Genomic DNA, 11,668 nt, shown 5'->3' with positions numbered 1-11,668 from the left:
ATAGTCAGTTTCTATCATCACTATTAGAAGTGGTAAAGATAAAATATGTAGTTATTTAGCTTGAAGTAGTTAAAAATAATTGGATATGGTTGTGTCTTAGCTGTATTCATACTGTCTCAAGCAAAATTATCAACAGGAGGCTTTAACTTGCAAGTTATTCTGTTAATGCACAAACTTGGTTTTTTCTCTGTCGTCCCCCACAGAGAATCACTGACAAGTGGATGCCTGATATCCCTCTGGTGAGTTGATGACAGGAAAAGTTGAGAATCACTACTTTAGATGGGTATCGGGGTACCTATTCTGCCTTTTGCTCAGAAACCTTTATTTGTCCCTACTCCTTGCTGAAATGCATTAAATTGCTGTTATATGGCCGATGATTGTTATTAACACTGGCCTGTGAGACAGGTGGAAGACAATCTTAGCCTCACAGGGAATCTGGAGGAAAGTCAGAGAAAGAAATAGGAGCATGTCTATCAAAAGGTTATCAGGGGAGCAGATTCCCACCCACTGTTGCAAGAGTCTGGTTTATTTTTTTTACCAAATGGAAAGATCATTTCCACTTAATATGTTTAAGGTATTTATTAAGACAGTTCTCCATGGATCTTTTACGCTTCTGTACCTTGTGAGAAGAGATACTGACTGCCTTTATTCTAGACTATTCTTTCAAGGATGTTTGTATAGCAAATGACCCTGGAAGATAGATCTCCCTGCAGATCAAAGGGCAGGTTTGCTTAGAGCCTTGAAAGATAAAGAGTTTCCTTCGGGAACAAAGGGCCCCTAAGCTCAAGGTTCCTCTCCTGTAATTCAACCCTCTGCATTTACAGTTCTCACCTGGACCTTTTGGCATTGTTCTCTGGAAACTGGGGCTTGGAGAAGTGGAACAAAAAGATGTTGAGACTTTGGCTATTGCTGAGAATAATGAAGTTCTTTTGTCTCTGATCCATGAATCTTGTGTCTTTTGCCAGCATCTACAAAACTGTCAGGCTAACTTGTTAGCTTGCACATAGGGTAAAATCTCAGACCCTTCACAGTTCTTGACAGTTTGGTATGAGAGTGGGATGTTGACAGAGACATGGTCTTTGGAAGAGAAAGGATGATGGCCCCACAGGCCAGGTTTGGGGATATGAGATAACTCTCTGGGATCCAGTAGTAAATGCTCTCACCTAAGTATTGGATAGGTAAGGGAAATAAGGATCCCCCACTAGCCTAAACCACTGCCGTCGAGTCGATTCCGACTCATAGTGACCCTATAGGATAAAGTAGAACTGCCACATAGAGTTTAAGAAAGCAGACTGCCACCTCTTTCTCCCGCAGAGCAGCTGAGCCACCAACCTTTTGGTTAGCAGCTGAGTTCTTTAATCACTGTGCTAGCAGGGCTCCCACTAGCCCACTTGTTAGTTAACGTTCAGAGGCTGAGCAGTGAGAAGTAGTCTTTACAGAAGCTGCTTAAATAGTGCTGTGGTTGTTTTGTTGTTCATTCTCCTCCAAGCAGGCGAAAGAAGAGACCTTATGACAGTGAAACAAGAGCCACATCTCCAGCCTAAAGGTGAAGTAGCTGTGGCTGCGCTAAGACAACGAATCCCTAAAGCTGAAATAAATTGTGTCAGCAGTGAGGAACATGCTGTTCAGTACAGATCTTTGGGTGGCCTGAAAACATTAGAAGTTCATTTGGTTGAGCTGCAAACGAGTGGCTACCTGAAACCGAAGTTGAATGCAGAGCTTTGCTTGCTGACTCAGAGCTGCTCTCTTCCTCTGTGCCCCTGATCTCTTCCTTCCCTTCTACTCCAACCTCAGCTTCATGATGGAGAAAGATGATTAGGGGTGACGCCCTATACGCACCCTCCTGAGTATGCTGGAGAACTTTGCAGGGGAGAGATGAAAACTTACGTCTGTTGGATACAGTTACCCAATTCACTCTCCCACCTAGTGCCTTGGGGGGAAGGGGCACCTGAATTTAATTGACGGGGTTTGGGCAACTTTCAATGGAGAAGGGAAAGTAATGTGACCTTGTGGTCACATTACTGATGAATATATAATTGGTATTGATGTTTTACATCCCCGTGGTATGAATTCTTGTGTCAGAGGTCATTCTCTTGATTGGGAAGAGATTCATGAAGAGATTTACTAGTACCTTTGGGACCCCACAACCCTTATACCCTGATGACTCCCCCTTTTATCATTGTGGTGAAAATATACACACACTAAAACATTCACCAACACAACTTCCACATTTACAATACGATGACACTGATTATTTTTCATGTTGTGGTGCCATAATTGCTGTCCTTTCTCCAAAACATCCCACCACCATTAATGTAAACTCAGCGCTCCCCAAACAACCTTTCAACCGCGATAATCATTAATAATCATTGGTTTCTATGTATTTGCTTATTTCATATGTGAGATCATCCAGTATTTGTCCTTTTGCTACTGACTCATTTTGCTCAGCATAATGTTTTCAAGGTTCATCCATATTGTGGCATGCATCCGAGCTTTATTTCTGTACATGGCTTTGTAATGTTCCATTGTCCATTCATACGCTGATGGACATTTCAGCTGTTTCCACCTTTTGGTTATTGTGAAAAGTACTGGAATGAGCGTTGGTGTGTAGGTTTCTGTTTGCATATCTACCTTCACTTCTTCTGGGCATCTACCTAGGATTAGGATTGGGATTGGGATTGCTGGGTCATGTGTTAATTCTGTGTTCAACTTTTTGAGGAATTTCCAAACTGTTTTCCAGGGACTGCACCATTTTATATTCCCACCAGCAGTGGGTGACAGTTCCGTTTTCTCCACACCTCCCCGCCAACACTTGTTTTTTTTTTTTGATCATTGCCATTCTAATGGGGGTGAGGTGATATCTCATTGTGATTTTGATTTACATTTTTCCAAGGACTAATATTGTTAAACATATTTTCGTGTGCTTGTTGGCTATTTGAATATTCTCTTTGGTGAATTGTCTGTTCCAGTCCTTTGCCCATTTTTTGATTGGGTTGTTTTTTGTCTTTTTGTTAAGTTGTAGAAGTCTTATATGTATTTTGGATAAAAACTCATTGCCAGTGAGGCAATTCCAACTCATACTGACCCTGTAGGACAGAGTAGAACTGCTCCATAGGGTTTCCAAGGAGCACCTGGTGGATTCGAACTGCCGACCTTTTGGTTAGCAGCCGTAGCTCTTAACCACTACACCACCAAAGTTTCTGTATTTTGGATATTAGGCCCTTATTTGATATATGGTTCCTGAAAATTTTCTCCCAGTTTGTAAGTTGTGTTTTCACTGTGTTGATAAAGTCCTTTGATGTATACAAGTAATTTTTATAAGGTTTTTTTTTTATTTATCTATTTTTCAGCTCAAGCTTTTGTTATCATATCTGATAATCTGTTGTAGTACACTAGGGCTGAGAACCTTGCCCCTACATTTTCTTCTAAGAATTTACAGTTTTAGTTTTCATAAGCTACAAGTCTTTGTGACTAATGATTTTATCAGTTGGTGTCTGGCAAAAAAAGGCTAGCCTCCACTAGGAGATGCCACTTGGGTATTTGAACTCCTTGCCTTCCTTATATGGCTATCAGGTTACTTTCCCAGAAAAACCAGTTGCCATGATCTTGCCCTCTCCACATACACCAGTTTTGAAATTAGCTTGCTACTGGGCTCTGACCCATGGAGGGAATGTGACTCTCCAGCCTTGTAGTCCCAACTGGACTCATAGACAAGATGAGAAGGATCAAACAAGCCTCATTGTCAAATGGAAATGCCATATTCAAGAATGCAGCTGATATGGCTCCAGCTCTAGCACCTGGCTCCAGCTCCGCTGGCATCTAAGCTTTAGATGAAGTGGAGGGCAGCTAACAACAACAACACAAATCCCTCTGGGAATACTTTTATCTCCAATGCCACTGCCTGAAGCAAAACTGCTGAGTTAATGAGGCCCTCAATTCACAGAAATAACCCTAAATGTTTGGGCCTAGTTCACTGACGGTTTGGCTAAGTAAGCTAAAACCTGCTGCTATCCACTGGGCTTCTGCTACTATTCAGTCCCCCTGCCAGCTCTACAGAACCAAACATGGACCTGGTCACACTACTCACTGTGCAAAACGCCAGGCTGTTCTCACAGCTCTGGCCAATGCTCCCCTTGATGAAGCTTCCTATATTTTTACTGACTCCTGGGCTGTTGCCAGTGGTGTATTGGTGTGGTCTGTCATTTGGAAAACTATAGTCTGGTAGTAGATTAAGGACACTCCTCTTTGGGGTTGCAAAATGTGATGACAGATCACATCTCCTGATCGAACTGTGTGAGTCACTCATATGGATACCCAGAATAAGGGCTGGTTCTTTGGTATAAAGCTGCTGATCAAGACTGACTGCCCAGATTGCCACCATTACTGCCAGGATCTATCATCATACTTGGCATGGCAACACATCCACTATGTTCCTGTTTCTGATACAGAGGGAACCACCACATGCCGGACTTGTGACTCCTGCCAAAAGTTGGCATGTGGTGATGGGAGTCCCATAGCATTGGCCATTACCCCTCCTTCCTTTGCTCCTGGCAGATCGATCTACTCTCAAGGCTATCCTTGGTGCCTCGCTGCTGTTGACATTTTTTCAGGTTACAATATTGCATTCCAGTCTGATCAGCTGACTGTGGCCAAACCATTGTGGCCCTTGAAACTAAACTGTACCATGTTTTTAGTTTTCCAGACCTTTTGTAACCTGACAATGGTATGGCTTTTATCATTACAAAAACTACTTAACAATGTGCTGCTGGTCTGGGTATTCAATGGACATTCCACACTTTCTACTATTCACAGGCGTCTGGTATTGCTCACTTTTGGAATGGCCTCCAAAAACTCAAATAGATTTTTTCACTTTACCTGTTTCACCTCCTCCTCTACCTACCTTAATAAGGTGGTTTGGTCACTGAATGTGGCTGCTGCCCCCAGAAAGACATCATCTCCTCTAAGCTACTTCCTGGTTAATCATCAGGAGAATCTATTATTATTTTTAAATTGGGATTTCTCCCTGACCTTTCCTGGGTGTGATATGTTTCACTAATGGGATCTCTAGGCCAACCAATTAGTACACTGTCCAAGTGGCAGCCCAGCTAAAAGACCTAGGGATTTCAAACTTAATTCTGACCCAGCCACTTGGATTGTCTTGTTAGATCAACATGGCGTTATAAGGATGGTGATCATCTGGTTGAGTACACAGCTTCATGAGTCACCCAACAGTGGCTCATGCAGGCCAAAGTGGAGGATAAAATGAACGTCTGTAAGTTTTATAAAAATACCATATTCCTCTTGCATCTGACTCTTTCTGAAGAAAGGTCTTGGTGTGAATAGAGATAACTGGAAAAAACGTAAAGTTATAGCTATAGAATGGGACAAACTGATCTTGTGGTGATAGAGAACACCTCCAATACGTGGAGGCATGGGGGAGGAAGGAACTCTAATGACTTATGTCTTTCAGAGCCACGCCTGGATCCTTCTTCTTGAAGGAAAATGCCCTGGCGTGACTCTCCCAAACTTTTGCAAGCACCTTAAATTGACCTAGCTGCTAAATCTGCCAAATCCTCTCTTCCCGGACGCTTTGACCATGATTCACTGACGTTCCCTTTAACCTTACCGAGAAGTCTACTGGGCAAAGCAGGGGAAGATCCCAGCTCCCCAGCTTCTTTATTCTCCATGTAAAACATCTGTCTTCACTACCTCCATTCCCGTAGCCACTCATTCATTCCCTGGGGGTGATTAAATGCCACCTGTCTGGGGGGTTGGACAAATAGGAAAGTTGGTGTGATAGCCTTCAGGTAATCCCTCCAAAGTCAGGGACTAGACTTAATTATTTAGACTGAACGGGGAGACTTAAAGTTTGCAAGCCTGCCAGAAGGCCCTGTTAAGGCATTGTCAAGCAATGCCCTCTGAGGGACTGATGCAGGTCCCACTTGGGGAGGTTCAACAGCATTTTCTTTACAGGGGCACCATGTGTGCCCTCAAGATTTAACTTACGTGGAAGTCAGGCATTAACTTGACTCTCCTGAAAACACCCTTAGAGGCAATCATAAGACACCTAAAAATGTTTAAGGAAACACTACCAGGAAACTCTGGTGGTGAAGTGGTTAAGAGCTATGGCTGCTAACCAAAAGGTCAGCAGTTCAAATCCACCAGGCGCTCCTTGGAAACGCTATGGGGCTGTTCTGCTCTGTCCTGTAGGGTCACTATGAGTTGAAATTGACTTGATGGGAGTGGGTTTGGTTTTGGTTTACCAGTAGATCACATTGCCCTCAAAGGACCACAGAGATGTCTCCAAACTGAGGCTATCCTTAGTTACTTGGAATATCTCCCCCAGAAAGATTCATTGTTTATGCACACCTTTCCAGCAGTTACCCTGTGATGGGAGCCATTCACTTAGAAAAAGTGGTACAAAAATTTTCCATGACTTTAGCTAAAGTGATTAATGACACCACCCCAGCCCTGGAAGCAGTTCAGCTCAGCCTCAAGTCACTGCTCAGAGTTGTTATGGATATGACTTCTTCCTCCCAGGCCAAGGTGGAGTCTTTGCAACCTCTGAAACATCTTGCTGTGCCTAGATTATTGACTCATGTGAAATGGAAAAGTCAATACTGCAATTTAAGGATAAAGTCACCTGGCTTTCTGGTAAACCCTGATTGTTTCAGGGATTTGTTCAGCTGGTTGGGTCCAGGATCCTGGGGGACGTGGCTCAGCTCAATACTGCAGGGTGGTCTCATCCTGTTGCCTGGACTCCTACCTTAATTAAATACTGTCTGAGACAAATTGATTTGGTCCCAGTCTCTACTGGTCAGATTAGTTAGAGTGACTGATGGAATGGCATAGTCATGGGAAAATTTGCTGGAAGCCAAAACTGTAGAAATGGGGGAAGGGTATGATTTGTTGGGAGACAGTTTTCTGTGTGTCTCTCATGTTTCTGCATGTCTTGTGAGTGCTGGCACTGGTTGTCTTTGTTTTGGACTATCTTTTCAAGGATGTTTGTACAGTGAATAGTCTTGGTTCTGTGTCTCCTTTCAGAACAAAGGGCTGGTTTGCTTAGAACCTTGGAAGATATAGTGTCTACCTCTGGAGCAAAGGGTCTTATACTCATTCCAGTGTAAAAAATTTTGGATTCTCTAATGTAATGCAACTTCTTGGGTGTGCAGATGTCACCTGGGTGTCTGCATCACCCTATGAGAATTGGAGCATGGGGAACCAGAACAAGAAAAAGCTGACACTCTAGGTACTGCTATTACTGTCTCTGACCTTGGAGTCTCATGTCTTCTACCCACATTCATGAAACAGTAGTAGGTTAACTTGTTAGCTTACAAATATAGTAAAATCTCAGACTCTTCACAGTTCTTTCCAATATTTACTTTGAGTGATAAAATAGTACCATGATTCAATTAAAGTAACTTTTTTTTTTTTTAAGAGAGTTTTCTTTTGGTATTTTGTCTTCTTGCTTTGTTAGCTTTTAGTCTTCTGAATATATGAAAAACCTAGATTTTGTTTTTTCTTTATAGTTTACATGAAAGCTCTCCAGTTTCCATGATTCTTAAAAATCTACAGGGTTTTCAAGAATATATCATATGTTCTTATGTATTAAAAAGTACAAAATTGAACTTACTGAGCTTGGTTGACCACCTATTCGTGAGAATCATCTGTTTTATGCCTTCTTCAGTGGGGGAAGGCCAGTTTAATAATAGTCCAGGTGAGAAAAAGTGGTAGCTTAGACCAGGGTGGCGGCACTGGAGATAGAAACAACAGGATGCGGTGACTAGTTAGATATGAAGGGTGAGGGGAAGGGCAGAGTTTCTGGCTTGAGCAACTTGGTAAGTGGTGACATTCCCTCAGGGACTGAGGAAAAAAGGTCACGTATAAGGTACATGGTGTAGAAAATAGGTGGTTTGTAGATACTACAGGACTTTCTAAGCCATATTGAGAAGTATGAACTTTATCCCAAGCAGTGAGGAGTGATAACATACTTTCGTTTTAGAAAGATCACATTGGGTACAATGTGGAACATGCTTTGGAGGGTGTGTAGGCTGGATGCTCTAGAGAAGCAAAACAAATGAAGCATATCTATCTATATAACTATATAATGATAATGATAGCTGTAGCTATATCTATCTAAATATACAGAGATTTATCTCAAGGAAATGACTCACATGATTCTAGAGGTTGGCAAGTCCTAGGTCTGCAGGTCAAGTATCAGGCTGGAGGCTTCTCCTGACTCACATAGCTGCAGGGGCTGATGAACCCAAGATCAGCAGGTAAAACAGCAGCTCCTGGCTCACAGCTGCAGAGGCCGATGAATCCCAAGATTGGCAGGCAATACAGCAGGCCGCTGGCTCAAGTCCCAAGAACTAGAGGTCAGATGATGATGAGCCAGATGCAAGATCCAGAGCAAGCAAAAGCCAGCAAGCTTTTCGAGAATGTCCATATATATTGGATACAGGCCACACACTGAGGTAACTCCCCTTACAACTGATTGGCTGATTACATCAGCTTAGTTCATGGAGGAGATTATATCACAAAATGGAGAATAATGACATCATTACATAACTGCCAAACTGCATCACTACATAACTGCCAAACCACCAAGAATCATGGCCCAACCAAGTTGACACACAACTCTAACCATCACAGCCCACCCCTTGTCAACTTGGCACCTGTACACATCTTAAACCATAGACAGTCTCTAAATAGAGACAATTACAAAGCCATACTTGCACCTAACATGATATAACTAACAAGCATACAACTGAAAACACACTAGCTGTGTTTACATCTTATATTTTATAAGTGAAGAATACATAAATATTTGATGCACACGTACAGGGAAGGAACACACATAACAACAATTATAGTCGTCATTTCTGCAACTTGTCACATGGTTGTAACTGGTTTTTAGACTTCCTTTGTTTTACCACCCATTCTGTATTCCCTTTGCCCTCAGCAAACACCTCAGCTGGTTGTAGTTCTGCACCTGGTGGGGCAACCTACACCTTCATTCCTGAAGGGTCTGGGCAATTAGAAGTCATGTTGGAATTGGGTTGCTGTAGTTTTCCATTGACTTTAATCACAGGGCATGGTAGTACTAAGAGATGTCCGAAGGGATCTCCTGTATTCCAGACATTCCAGTTTACCTCCATTATGTACTATCTGTCTGATTTCCCCTTGGTAATCAGTATCAATCACACCAGCCAATACAGTAACTTGCTTCTTTGCCTGTTGATTCAGGGTTGTGAGGAGCCCAAAGTGGCTGGAAGGCATTCTTCTAGTTCAATGGAATCAGTGTTGTATCTCTGGGTAGGAGCATTCCTCTATTTGGAACAATGACCTCCAGACCTGCAGAGCATAGGGTCGCTGGGACAGGAAGCAAAAACTTTGCAAGGGCATCACTAGGGATAATAGTGAGTGGTGCCACTCCCATTTCCACCCCTTGATTCCTGGACCAATGAACCCTGGCTACGAGGGAAAAAATACCATATATTGGATGGTGGCTTAGAGCATATACAACCTCCTGGACAATATTGCCCCAATCCTGCAAGGTATTGCCACCTAGCTGGTGCCATAATTGTGTCTTTAGAAGGCTGTTCCATCATTCTGTCAAGCCAGCTGCTTCAGGGTGATGCTGAACATGGTAAGACCAGTGAATTCCATGAGCATGGACCCAATGTCACACTTCATTTGCTGTGAAGAGTGTCCCTTGATCCGAGATGATGCTGTGTGTGATACCATGACAGTGGATAAGACGTTTTATGAGTTCATGAACGGTAATTTTGGTAGAGGCAAAGTGTGCAGGGAATTAGTCACCTAGCACTGCTATAACAGAAATACTACAAGTGAATGGCTTTAACAAAGCGAAATTTATTTTCTCAGTCTAGTAGGCTAGAAGTCCAAATTCAGGGTGTCAGCTCCAGGGGAAGGCTTTTTCCCTCTTTCGCCTCTGGAGAAAAGTCCTTCTCATCAATCTTCCCCTGGACAAGGGGCATCTCTGCGAGAAACCCCGGGACCAAAGGACATGCTCTGCTCCCGATGCTTCTTTCTTGGTGGTATAAAGTCCCCAACTCTCTGCTTGCTTCCCTTTCCTTTTATCTTTTGTAAGATATAAGGTGGTGCAGGCCACACCCCAGGGAAACTCCCTTTACATTGGATCAGGGATGTGACCTGAGCAAGGGTGTTATATCCCACCCTAATCCTCTTTAACCACAGGCAGAGATTATGATTTATAACACATAGGAAAATCACAAAATGGAGGACAACTACACAGTATTGGGAATCATAGCCTAACCAAGTTGACACATATTTTGGGGGGACACAGTTCAATCCATGACATTCCACCCTTCAGCCTCCAAAAATCCATGCCCTTGCTGCATGTAAGACACATTCACTCCATTATATCACAGCAAAAGTCTTAAATCAACTGCAAGTCCAAAATCCAACAACTCATTTTCATCTGTGAAATCCAGAATACAAGCTATCTGCTTCAAAAGGTATGGAGGTGTCACTGGCAGGCACAAGCTAGACATTTCCATTACAATTGAAAGAAATTACAGGGAAAGAAGGCATAACAGGCACCAAGCAAGTCAGCAGAACACATTACATTAGCACTCAAGGCTTTGAAAATAAACCTCTGTTCTCTGAGACCATTCACACAATGGCCCTGCCCTCTAGAGTCTAGGTATTGGCCACACTCTCTGGATTCTGAGTGGAGGCCCCGCAGCTCTGGGCTTCAGCTCTGCCTTCCAGGCCCACTGGGATGACAACTCTGTTCTCTCGACTTTAGGTACACCATTGTCCTAGTCCATCTGAGTGGCTACTCCACCCTTAGAAACACCAGAGGCCATGGCTATACCTTTTGAGACTGAGGCAGCTTGGCTTCCTGTGTTCCTTATTTCTTCAGCTTCCTGATTCCTTGGCCTCAGCCGTCAGGACTCACGCATCTGTTCTGCTGGGGCTAGTGTTCCAAAGCTCAGTAACTACACTGATAAGTGCCTGAAGGCACCCCACTCCACCAGGAATCCTCCTGAGCACGGGCACTCAGCTCTCTCGCTCCGTGGGTTGGCTCCAGCGCTGTCTGGTGCTGGTCTCTTGGTTCTGCTGCTGCTGGTCCACTGTTGATGCCGGTTTGCTGCTGCTGTTTCTCACCTTCTGTGGTGTTAACAGTTCTCACTTTCCTTCTGAGTCTTCTATCCGTTCACAGTTTCAAAATCTCTTCCACATTTTAGGTATCTGTTAGAGCAGCACTCTACTCTTTCGGTACCAAATTCTGTCTTACTCATCTAGTGCTGCTATAACAGAGATACCACAAGTGGGTGGCTTTAACAAAGAGAAATTTATTTTCTCACAGTCTAGTAGGCTAGAAATCCAAATTCAGAGTGTCAGCTCCAGGGGAAAGCTTTCTTTCTCTGTTGGCTCCAGAGAAAGGTCCTTCTCATCAATCTTTCCCTCTACTAGGAGCTTCTCCGTGCAGGAACCCTGGGTCCAAAAGGTGCACTCTGCTCCTGGTGTTTCTTTGTTGGTGATACAAAGTCCCCAACTCTCTGCTTGCCTCCCTTTCCTTTTATCTCTAGTAAGACAAAAGGTGGTGCAGGCCACACACCAGAGAAACTCCCTTTACATTGGATCAGGGATGAACCTGAGCAAAGGGTGTTAT

General features: G+C 43.4%; 1 long non-coding RNA gene across 1 annotated transcript in view; it reads left to right on the top strand.

Annotated features, from left to right (window-relative positions):
- The first annotated feature begins 94 nt into the window (after nucleotides 1-94).
- LOC126084651 (uncharacterized) overlaps nucleotides 95-11,668 on the top strand; it is a 99,866-nt gene continuing 88,292 nt past the window's right edge. The window contains exon 1 of the long non-coding RNA XR_007519046.1: nucleotides 95-239. This is a non-coding gene — a long non-coding RNA (uncharacterized LOC126084651). The remainder of the gene's footprint in view (nucleotides 240-11,668) is intronic.

Source organism: Elephas maximus, chromosome 10 (assembly GCF_024166365.1).
Source record: "Elephas maximus indicus isolate mEleMax1 chromosome 10, mEleMax1 primary haplotype, whole genome shotgun sequence".
Lineage (NCBI taxonomy): Eukaryota > Metazoa > Chordata > Mammalia > Proboscidea > Elephantidae > Elephas > Elephas maximus.
Note: the sequence above shows the minus strand (reverse complement) of the source record. Positions and strands in the feature narration are given on the sequence as shown.